At 41.7% G+C, this 12,411-nt stretch overlaps 1 pseudogene; it reads left to right on the top strand.

Moving 5' to 3' along the window:
* Positions 1 to 7,232: 7,232 nt before the first annotated feature.
* LOC116876728 lies at positions 7,233 to 8,705 on the top strand (annotated as a pseudogene).
* Positions 8,706 to 12,411: the final 3,706 nt, after the last annotated feature.

The raw sequence follows: 12,411 nt of genomic DNA, 5'->3' as shown, positions 1-12,411 counted from the left end.
TCCAATGATTATGACCTTCTTAAGAAAGTTTTGGAGGAACATTCAAAACTACCTGGATGTTCTCCAGCACCAGTCTTAGGAAATTGAATTATAGATCCCTCCCTAGGTAAAGTTCCACAATGATTTCCTTCTCTGTCTGTGATACAGGGCACTCTGTATAACTGGCCACAGTCAGCAACCATGGATTTTGGAACACAAATTGCCCACAGAGGTTCTGAATTGTCTTGGAAATAAGGTAACAGCTTTGTTCCAATTCATTCAGAACCATCACTGAGGTCAGTCTTGCAGCTCCCTTGCAGAGTTAATTTGGCCAGTGGCTCCCCTAAATTTCCTGTGTAAAAAAAGTCAAAATCAAAGGAATCTATATCTGCCTATGAAGCCACTGCAATTTTCCCTTCCACTGCCACCATCATTGCCATCCATATGGTTGCCCTCAGTTTTACGTCAGGGTTCTAGGGCAGACAGTCTCTGAGAGATGACAGGTGGAGCACAGAGGCTCAGGAAGAACGTCCAGCTGCAAGGCCAGAGATGGGGAGGCAGAGGAGGATCCTCCTCACTTCCTGGCCAGGAATCGTAGAAATAATAATATGGATTTTTTAAAGGTTGGGGGAAAACACATCCAGTTCTTCTCAGACTCAACAATTCCAGCTGCCAGAAATGGTGAAACAGAGCAAACAATAGCCCTGGCCACATTAGGACAGAGCGAGCCATTATCCCCACTGCCCAGGCCCAGGTGAGAGCACAGAATAATCTATAGCCTCGCAAGCAGAGCTGCCACAGTACAGTGGCAAGCTGGTGAAGGACCCAGAACCCAGGCGTAAAGTGAGTGGTGACAACCTCAGGGATGGCAATGGTGCCTAGACTATATTAGACTATAGATTAGAAATGCAGTCGAAGCCGTATCAGTTGCATTAGTGGGCATGAAGGAAATATCAACAGGGGGAGCAGCAGCACCCAGGTTCAAGCAGCAGAGGAGCAGGCAAACAAAGGAGACAAATCACCTCCAGAGAGTGTGGGTGCATCCTTTCCTGATCATCTTGGAAACAGAAAGTACTAATGGAGAACTAGACTTCCAGTAATCTGGAGAGATGTGAGCTGATTTGGGGACTCTATTAAACCTTGGTGCAGGAGAAACACTTGTTAGACCTACATGGGTTAAAACAAGGATATCAGTCTCCAGTGACAGCAAGTCATTCTGGGATGGGTTCCTAAGAATGAATACACCCTCCAATATACATATTCCTTGAGGCAAGTGAGCTCATCCCATTTATGCCCTTTATACTTAACACCTCTCATTCCCCATCCATAAATAAAACTAATGGCAGTATGATTTTGTTGTTACAGAACCAACCACCTTGTCCTTCCATGATCATTTGACCCCTTGAGTTGATGGTTCACCTGAGTTCCTGGTCTCCATTCCTGAATCCCACTTCTCTTCTCAGCAGTTACCTGAGCTATCTACCCAACTTGTGCCTTGGGTGTTCCTCCTTTCCCCTCTCCTGCCCCTGACATATTGTGCAAATACTGCCACTGCTCTGTCCAGTACAGCATCTGGAGTATGCATGCATCTGATTGTCCCTCTAGTCTCCCCAGGCCTTACTCCTCAGTTGGGATGCCTTCTTTCAGTCAAAAGGGTTTAATAGCTACTCAATATCAACAGCTCACCATCATACTCCCAGCACCTACTATCATGTGATGAGAAATCAATTCCCTCCCTAAGAACAGAACCTCTTATCACAGCTTCTAAAAGTAAATATCTCAACTGACAAGGAGATATCATGTCTTACTCCCCTTGACAAATATGTTACCGTTTTTTTTTAAGATTTTATTTATTTATTTGACAGACAGAGATCCCAAGTAGGCAGAGAGGCAGGCAGAGAGAGAGAGAGAGAGAAAGAGCAGGAAGCAGGCTCCCTGCTGAGCAGAGAGCCCGATGCGAGCCTCGATCCCAGGACCCTGGGATCATGACCTGAGCCGAAGGCAGAGGCTTTAACCCACTGAGCCACCCAGGCACCCAATACGTTACCCTTTTTATAGATCCTAAATATCTTACTGGACAAATACTGTGAACTTTTTCCAATGTTATCATCAAATGCTTTCAAAGAGCCTTTTTGAAGCATGGTAGAACTATAAGATCCACTCTGCCCATCCCTGATGAGCATCTTGATATATCAACTTCTTTACCCAAGGGTCATGAAGACAAGCTCTCCCCTGCTGACCATAAAGCAAATCTTGGAGGTGGTACTGACTACCAAATGTACCAAAGAAAGTCTTTCATTTTTGCATGTTAAGGAACTGGATGTGATGGGCCCCAGCCACTGGGTAGTGTACCCTCTCTTTCTTGCAGTGCAGGTGTATACAATGAGGGAAGCCTTATTTGTGAACTTTGTGGTTTTTATTCTCTACAACACATAGATATAAAAAGTACTCCAAAAAATTTTGATGAGTGAATGACAGTGATTCATGCTCTAAATTATGGCCCCTGGATAGTCATCCATCCATGAGTATTAGTACCATTGATTTTGCCTTAACGCATGAAAAAAAAATGGGTTTGTCTATAAGTCATTGGGCTACAAATATTCTGGGTCCTAAAATCAGAATAATGAAAAGATAGGGCAAGAGGATAAAACAAAAGCTAATATATGAGATTCTTACCCTTAAAAATAAAACAAACATCCCATTGAAACACACTTTGTATGTGAGTTAAAATTATGGGACAGATTAGAAGAATGAAGGACATGGGAACAATTGAAAACATTTGAAGGAAGTAAAGTGTATTTTTCAAAAAGACTATAGGCAAGGGGAAATCTTCATAGGAAAGAAACAAAGAAAACCAACATAAAAGTGGTCACCCAGAAAACTGCCACATTTTTCTCATGTTTCATTTCCAAGATGTCACTACCAAAAATGTTAATAGCTGAAAAGGCAATTAAACAATACATCTGGGCCACTGTGAGCACTGGCTAGAACCAACACAATAGTACATAGGTCATTGAAGTGCATGTAACGCATGAGTAAAGAAGAATACCACAGGCAGAAAAACATACAGGTGCAAGATATAAAGGACCCAAGGACATCTCTCCAAGGTACTGTGAGGGGAGAAAAAACTCATAAGCTATGCTGCAGATATAGGGGTGAAAGCAATGAACTGTGCATAGACAAGGATGTGATTTAAATTATGCCGGTGTCATGCTGGATAAACCAATAAAGAAGCTTAATCGTTGCTACAAAAGCCCAAGGTTAATAGCGACAAACTCCCCCAACAGTTGCACAGCAATAGTATGAAAAAAGATGACTTTGGACAGAAGCTGTATAATGGCTACTCTCTGCACCTGGAAAAGTTCAATAGAACTGTATGAAAGAAATCAGATACAAATCTGTCCAAAAGAGAGGGGAAAAGACTCTTAGACAGACAGATGGTATTTTTAAAATTATAATGAAACCAGCTTCAGGGAAAATCTTTGACAGGGAAGTGAGGCGAGAAAATAAGCATCCATTAGCATAATGGGTCCCAGAGTCCAGGTACTACTTGATACGAGCAGAATGTACAGTGGATTTAAAGGGAGCCACTAATGTAGCCCCAATCTACCAAAAAGTCTGGTCTCTCAGAGTTGCCAAGGAAAAAATAAGAGAGTTTTTATTAATTTCCTGCTTCCAAATGACCTATTCAAGAGTGGAAATTCCCCTGGAAAACTTAGAACCAGGAAAGCAATATCGACAGGCTAAGAGAACTCACCTTCTACCTGGTCCTCAACTTAGTAGGACGCATTGGCCCAGACAGACCCACGTTGGAAAAAAGAAAAAAGGTAGCACCAAATCTGCCGCTGACTCTCAAACCACAGTCTCCGTAAGAGCAAAATAATGTCTGGTATTTATGTTACAACCACCAAGAAATGCAAAGATACAGCAGAGACTAAGAAATAGGCAATGGCCCTGTTTGAGTCTTAAGTATTTTTTCATAATATTGTATAAACTATAGAACTCACATTAAGCACATCCCTCTCTTAAAGCAACTTTCCACCCTCTGCACCTATTGTGTGTGTGTGAAAGAGAGACAAAGAGACAGAGAAGCTCTGAGAGAGAAAAAGAGAAAAGCAGCACAGTGAATGAAGGAATGGTATAAGGAGAGACAGATCCTGAAGGTGTAACCTTTACTCAAGGTTGTATGATTTCCTTTACATTCCAAATCAGCCAGTATCAATTACCTGGTCTAGAAGAAGCCTGGTTAATAGGGGTCTGACCTGGGGTGGTAGGTGTAAGGAGATATAGTCAACCCAATTAGCTGAGAAGCACAGAGCAAAGGGAGCCTCTATGTAAATACTGATCTTCCAATAACATTCTAATGTTTCCTATTGTAGTAACTGTAGAGACCCAAGTTTGAAAGATATTTCTTCCTTCTCAGTTCACTGCGACTTCAATTTCCACTTAACTTCCACATGACTAATAAATATTAAAAGCCAATCATTTAAACTCAAAATGGATAAAAGATCTCAACATGAGGCAGGAATCTATCAAAACCCTAGAGGAGAACATAGGCAGTAACCTCTTCGACACTGGCCACAGCAAATTCTTTCAAGACATGTCTCCATAGGCTAAGGAAACAAAAGCAAAAATGAACTTCTGGGACTTCATCAAGATCAAAAGCTTCTGCACAGCAAAAGAAACAGTCAACAAAACAAAGAGACAACCCATGGAATGGGGGAAGATATTCGCAAATGACACTAAAAAGGGCTGATATCCAAGATCTATAGAGAATTCTTCAAACTCAACATTCAAGAAACAGATAATCACACCAAAAAATGGGCAGAAGACATGAGCAGATAATTCTCTAAAGAAGACATACAAATGGCTAACAGACACATGAAAAAAGGTTCATCATTAGCCATCAGGGAGATTCAAATCAAAACCACATTGAGATACCAACTTACACCGGTTAGAATGGCCAAAATCAACAAGACAGTAAACAACATGTGTTGGAGAGGATGTGGAGAAAGGGGAACCCTCTTACACTGTTGGTGGATATGCAAGTTGATGCAGCCACTTTGGAAAACAGTGTGGAGATTCCTTAAGAAATTAAAAATAGAGCTATTCTATGACCCTGCAATTGCACTACTGGGTTTTTACCCCAAAGATACAGATGTAGTGAAAAGAAGGACCATCTGTATCCCAATGCTTATAGCAGCAATGGCCACAGTCGCCAAACTGTGGAAAGAGCCAAGATGCCCTTCAACAGATGAATGAATAAAGAAGATATGGTACATATATACAATGAAATATTATGCCTCCATCAGAAAGGATGAATACCCAACTTTTGTATCAACATGGACGGGACTAGAGGAGATTATGCTCAGTGAAATAAGTCAAGCAGAGAGAGTCAATTATCATATGATTTCACTTACTTGTGGAGAATAAGGAATAACATGGAGGAAATTGAGAGAAGGAAAGGAAAAGTGAACTGGGGGAAATCAGGGGCGGGGGCTGGGGGAGATGAACCATGGGAGACTGTCTGAGAAACAAACTGAAGGTTTTGGAGGGGAGAAGGATGGGGAGTTGTGTGAGCCTGGTGGTGGGTATTAAGGAGGGCATGTATTGCATGGAGCACTGGGTGTGGTACATAAACAATGAATCTTGGAACACTGAAAAAATAAACAAATTTTTTTTAAAAAACCAATCATTTTCGACAAACTCTTTCTTCCAGATCTACCCTTGCTTCCTCTCCCTGCTTCTTCACTCCATACAGTTCTTTCTACAGTTCTTTCATCTCTTTATTCCACTCTCTTTGTGCTTATTATTTTTTTCTAATCTTCCTTTTCCCCCTCTCCACCTTTCTATCTTCCCCACTTTGAGCTCCCTTTGCCATGTTCTTCATCCCCTCCTACCTTAGCCTCCTCCTTTCTCCCTTCCTTCCAACCACCATAATTGTTCTCTGAAACTGCTGATATCTGGATTCAAAGTTGTTGTTGTTGTTGTTGTTGTTTTTAAGATTTTATTTATTTATTTGAGAGAGACAGCATGAGCAGTGGGGAGGAGCAGAGGGAGGGGGAGGAGAGGAGGGAGAGGGAGAAGCAGGCTCCCAGGCTGAGCAGGGGGCCCAGTGAGGCAGGGGAGTGGAGGGGGTGGATCCCAGGACCCCAGGATCATGACCTGTGCTGAAAGCAGACACTTAACCAACACAGCCACCCAAGTGACCCACAAAGTTTCTGAATACAGTAAACCTCTGTGGTTCATTATAATGGGGGGGGGGAGAAAAAGAAAAAAAGGTCATTTAACTTAATGGAAATTTTGAGGAAGAAAACTTATATGAAGAAACTGGGTTTCAAAACATTCCAAGGCAAAGCAAGGAAACCACTGTCAGGGGAAGGCAACCTGTGAAAGCACTTTAACTGATAACATATTTATAATTAGTGTATCCATTGTCTGAATGCAAATGTTTCAGCTGAAGGCCTTCACTCTCAATCAGCATAACATTTCCCTTGTTTAATCTATTAATTTACTTAGCAACCCTTTTTCATAGATGCACGTTAAACAAGGATTCCGACTAACAAAACTTTATGTCCCAGCAGATGGCCCATAGAAACAGCCTTGCTGGTCTAATCAAAACAAATTTTGCACAACAAACACTTGCTCTGTTGAATGGCCTTGTCACAATCACACTCTATGTCAGAGTCATTCTCCATAAAGGAAAAAAATTTTAATTGGTAATATCTGCTGTTCGCATTGTAAGTAGGCAGAGCTGGCCTGCCATATAAAAATGAAAATAGTCTCTCAGCTAGGTCCCTCTCACTCCTTCTCTTATCCTCCCTTCTATCCCACTTGGGTCCCTTATCCCATGAGCAAGTGGTCTATTTCCCTGCCTTCCATGGAAGTGCCTTTTTCTTCCAAAGATCAGTCCCCATCCCCTGGAAAATTCATCCATTAATAAAGCTATTTAAAGGAAAACTATTGCAAGTCAATAATGCTTTTAATATTTTACCAATCAACCCTGCTGTCTGTAAAACTTAACTTACTTTTAAAAAATGTCTGCTGAATTTTTAAAGTATTTTATATCCTGAGGTGTTCTCAAGGCTCCACCGTGCCAGCAGTCACATATGGTCCTAAACACCTTTCCAACAGTTTCCATTTTGGCACTGAAGACAGTTCTCAACAATGGCCCTTTGTTGTCTCCAGGAACCAGGAACAACCATCATTTCACTAGCTTGACCTGTGTGCTACAAACATACTGCTGTACTTCTTCTCCCAATAATTTGATGGGTTGACAGTATAGATCCTATAGTTTCTTCACTAAATTGAGAGCAGAGGAGCTTTGGAAAGGCACTTTAACAGAGTCTGGAACAGAAGCAAGAAAAGGAAGAGGCAAAAGAACTAAGAAAAAGAGAAAAAAGGATGTGAACTGGGGTCAGATCATTGGTGAAGGGAGTCATGGCTTCCTATGGCCTGGTCTGAATGTTCCTCCTAGACAGGGAGCTGTGCAGATCATTGCCCAAAGAAGCAAGGAAGAGCAGAAGATGGTAGAGGCTGATCTGGTCCAGCAGAGGGAAGAATGGGACCAGAAGAAGAGGAAGCTTAAATGGGAGGAGGATGGAGCAGAAACACATGGGGAGGTTTCAGTCTTGGCCCTGCTGATTCTAGTCTCAGTGGAGAAACATATGCTGCTTTTGATACCAGGATACTTGAGGTAAGAAATATTTTCAATATGACAGCAAAAGGGGTGCCTGGGTGGCTCAGTGGGTTAAGCCTCTGCCTTTGGCTCAGGTCATGATCTCAGGGTCCTGGGATCAAGCCCCACAGCGGGCCCTCTGCTCAGCTCAGGTGGGAGCCTGCTCCCACCCGCCTCTCTGCCTGCCTCTCTGCCTACTTGTGACCTCTCTCTCTCTGTCAAATAAATAAATAAAATCTTAAAAATATATATGACAGCAGAAGAGGGAAGAAAGGAATCAGCCCATGTCCTGGTCGCTGTAGGGAACAGCAGAGGAGCTGCAGGTTTTTCCATTAGGAAAGCCCCTGATCGGATGGATGCTTTCAGAAAAGAGAAGAACAGAGCAGTTCATTGTTTGCATTATGCAGAACTATATGAAGACCATATGATATTCCACAATATTTCTTTAAGATTTAAAAGGATCCATATCAAGATGAAGAAACAACCCAGAGGCTATGGTCTTGGCTGCCATTGGGCCATCATCACCACCTGCCAACTCACTGGCATCAAAGACATGTATGCCAAGGTCTCTGGGTCGGTCAGCATGCTCAGCCTCACACGGGGCGTCTTCCATGGGCTCTTCCACCAGGAAACCCATCAACAGCTGGCTGATAAGAAGTCTCCATGTTGGGGCGCCTGGGTGGCTCAGTGGGTTAAAGCCTCTGCCTTCGGCTCAGGTCATGATCTCAGGATCCTGTGATCGAGCCCCTCATCGGGCTCTCTGCTCAGCAGGGAGCCTGCTTCCCCCTCTCCCTCTGCCTGCCTTTCTGCCTAGATGTGATCTCTGTCTGTCAAAGAAAGAAAGAAAGAAAGAAGTCTCCAGGTTGTAGAATTCCAGAAGGAATGGGGCCCTCCACCCATTATGGTGACCTCCCCCTAGGGAGCCTTAATAAAGGATCCAGAGCCAGAAGATGTGGTTCTAGACATCAAAACGGACTAGGAAGGAGTGCAGGCCACACAGGGAATGAAGCATTCAGTGTGGTCCAGTGTAAAGAGAGCCACCACCTGAGCCTCCCTCTGGCATTATACAACTACAATACCATCCAGCACCCCAAGGAGACTCAACCCTTCATGAAGGGTCATTAAAAAGTGACCCTTTTAATGTCACTTTCTTTTTAAAGGAAAGGACAACCTTCTTTATTAACAAATAATAAATAACTCTAGCTTTAAAAAAAAAGATTTTATATCCTCTTCTGTTCGAAGAAATATAGCTTTGAATTTGTTCAACATGAGGTCTCAAACAGCTTGCATTGTCAATAACCCTTTCTATGAAATCTACTCTTTACCCACAACCCAGCCTGGACCCCCTTTCCAGAGATTGCATACTCATAGCTTCTGGTGAGAAGCTTTCTTTAGCACTGTTGGTTACTACATAACCCATAGACTCCCTTGGTCACTGTAGATTGGGCCAGGACCTTACCCAAAATGAGCCAGTCAATTCTCTTTCCAGAGAAACTGGAAAGAAAATTGAGACATTCCAGTTATCTGGAAACTAAAGGCTTAAATGTGTCTGTACACAATGAGTTCTGGCATGATGATGACATGCCCTCATGGCAAACTGGCCTAAAAGAAGTTGACCATATTTAACTATTGGGTTCTTTCACTGAAGGCAGAGGCAATACTATTCTAGCCTCGGGACTGAGCTACACTTCTCACTTCTCACCACAGCTGGACAATAGAACACAGGAACAGAGCCAAACTAAGTCCTAAGACAAGAAATCCCCCTCTGGAAATATAATCTTACACTTGCTCATAGAAAAGAGTCACATACACAGTATTTTTAGTCAATCCCTATATCTTGAACATCACACATTTCATTAATTCAAAGTCATTTCTAATGCCCTTTTTGCTGATTTTAAAACTGTCTAGAGCTAAGCTGAGGTAAATATGTTTGCAACTTGTAGGAGCTGTCTTTCGAGTATGGATTTCTGGTTAAGTTCTTTGAAATGTTGACTAGTGTATGTTGTCAATTTCTTGGGAGGAGTGTCTGGCTGGGTACTTCAAAATTCAGTTACTGGCCCCTCAAGTAAGCATCAAATATGCATAGATAGATGTATAAATACACATAATGCATACGTACATGCATGTGTACATCTCTATATATACAAACATATGTGTAGATATAGATATAGCTAGACATATACACATACTATCTTCACTGAAGTGTTTTTAAATAGATATAGACATCGTAACAATTGTGTGTTAGCAGAGCCTAAGTACCCAGTCTGCAGAGAGGAAGATGAAACTGATGTCGACAGAACGCAGAGGGAATTACCTGAGGACTCGGAGGAAGAATTCTTAAGACTGCTATCTTCATTTTCAGTAATTTCTCTCTCTCTGGTTTTGATCCTTTGTGAGACCTAACTTTGGGCTTACACAAGATGTCCCTATGTCATCGTATCAAGTTTCCCCATTTCCATACACTAATTTGAGCATATTCTGTTACTCACTACCAAACAATCCTAGACTAAGAAATTAATACTATTCTTATAGAATTATTATAACTATACACAGAAAATTGATATATTAGCCTCCCAGCCTCATTATAGGTAAAGGTATTTTTCCATGAGGTCTATTAAAATACTAAAGTAGTTCAAGAACTGTATTTGCCATCTTCACAGACTCCTCCCCCCAGTTGAGAACCACTAAGCAGTGGTGTGAATGTTCAAGTGATGTTCTCTAATTACTAAGCATATGTGTATTTTATTTTATTTTTTTAAAAGATTTTTATTTATTTATTTGACAGAGAGAGATCACAAGCAAGCAGAGAGGCAGGCAGAGAGAGAGGAAGGGAAACAAGCTCCCTGCTGAACAGAGAGCCCGATGCGGCGCTCGATCCCAGGACCCCAGGATCATGACCTGAGCCGAAAGCAGAGGCTTAAACCACTGAGCCACCCAGGTGCCCCGCATATGTGTATTTTAAAACAGGATACTTTTTAAACTCAACCAACCTTTGCTGAGTCCATGATATATTCAAAGCACTTTCTTAAATGCTAGAGGACATTTAACCATAGAAGACATCTTCTTAACTGCAGGGCTAGGCTTCTAAGCATTCAAATAAAGCAAATGAAGAGATAGGAAAGCACACAGATGACTACAATAAAAGGTCAATAATGGTAGTAAATGTCATGAAAAATATAAATTATGAAGGGGTCTGAAGGCAAAGGATAGTTTACTAAGCTCAATAAGAGTTCACAAAGTTCTCAAAGTACTGGGTAGATACTAAAAGACTAGCGTGGTCTGCATAGGCAGAGATGTAAGAAAGAGGAGGGAAGGCCTACCAGGCAGGAGAAACTGCATGAAGTACAGAGCCTGCAAGTCAGAGGATTTGTTCTAGAAACAGTAGGAGTGTGCTAGGAGTGTGCTTCTGCTGTAGTAGAAAATACCTGAAGATACACTGTGTGAGAAAGACTGGAAAGATATGTTTGGACAGATTGAAAGCCCTGAGTCACACACACATTTTAAAAACTTGTTCTGTTGTCCATGGGGAGGGGGGAAGAGAGAGGGTGTCAGAGCAGTAAAGTGGCATGATAAATTTTGTGTTTGAAAAAAGTACTTCTAGTGAGGAATGTAAAAATCATGGAAGACAGGAAATAGAGCTGGGAAGCCGATTAGGAAGCTGTTTAAGTCCCCTAGGTGCGAGAGTTAATGAGATGCTATTCTAGGGCAGTTGCCATGAGAAAAGAAATGAAGGGATAAAACTGATAATCACTCTAAAGGTAAAGTTTACAGGATAAGATGACAAATAATATAGGAAAGCTTGAAGGTCTACAAAAAATGACTTAAATCGTAACTGTGAAGATTTGGTTTGCTCTTCCTTAAAAAAAGGAGTTATGGGGCACGTGGGTGTCTCAGGCAGTTGAGCATCCAACTCTTGGTTTTGACTCAGGTCATGGTCTCAGGGTTGTGGTACTGAGCCTCCCATTGGGCTCCATGCTCAGGAGGAAGCCTGCTTCTCTCCTTCTCCCTCTGCCCTCCCTACCCCCATACCCGCTTGCTTTCACTCTCTCTCTCTCAAAATAAATAAATAATTCTTTAAAATAAGTAAATAAATCATTAAATAAATAAATAAAATAAAAAGTTGTTATTTTCTCCACAACAGTTTGTGAGGATGAAAGGTATGATGCATGTAAAGTGAATACCTAATAAAAAGGGATTTATAAAGACCAGAAAGAAAAAAATATTCTAAAAGCAAGGTAGAGAGTCATTTTTTTTTATAGGAAGTAACTTAGAGCCACAGCCTTTGATTGCATGGAGAAGACTCTTCTAAGTAAGACCAAGCCTAGGTCAGTGCCACACCAGGCATGAGCTCCCCACAGGTTTCAGTACATAGTTATAGAGCATTCAGAGACACGTCAAAGCCTAAGATTACTACTCATTATTAACATCAAATAGCAAAAGGTTTACTGGCAATAAAAAAAAGAAAGCCAACATTGAGAAGCAGGAAGTTAACTAAAAATGACATCAAAGTAGTTGACTTGGTAAATAAAGTACTAAGAAACAAGTCCACCTCAGCCATAAGAAGACTGAGCGATGGAGTGATGTTCAAACCAACCAATGGCGCAGTTCTAAAACTAACTCCATAATAACTAGGGAGTAACATCTAATATGGCTGGTTCGTGACCAGCTCAGTGAAAATCTTGGCCAAGGGTGGAATTTTAGAGCTGCTCTTAACAAATTTCATGAGATAACTACACCCTAATGTCCACCTCAGT

The sequence above is a fragment of the Lontra canadensis genome, unplaced genomic scaffold, assembly GCF_010015895.1.
Source record: "Lontra canadensis isolate GAN:19392208 unplaced genomic scaffold, GSC_riverotter_1.0 scaffold47, whole genome shotgun sequence".
In the NCBI taxonomy this organism is placed as follows: domain Eukaryota; kingdom Metazoa; phylum Chordata; class Mammalia; order Carnivora; family Mustelidae; genus Lontra; species Lontra canadensis.
Note: the sequence above shows the minus strand (reverse complement) of the source record. Positions and strands in the feature narration are given on the sequence as shown.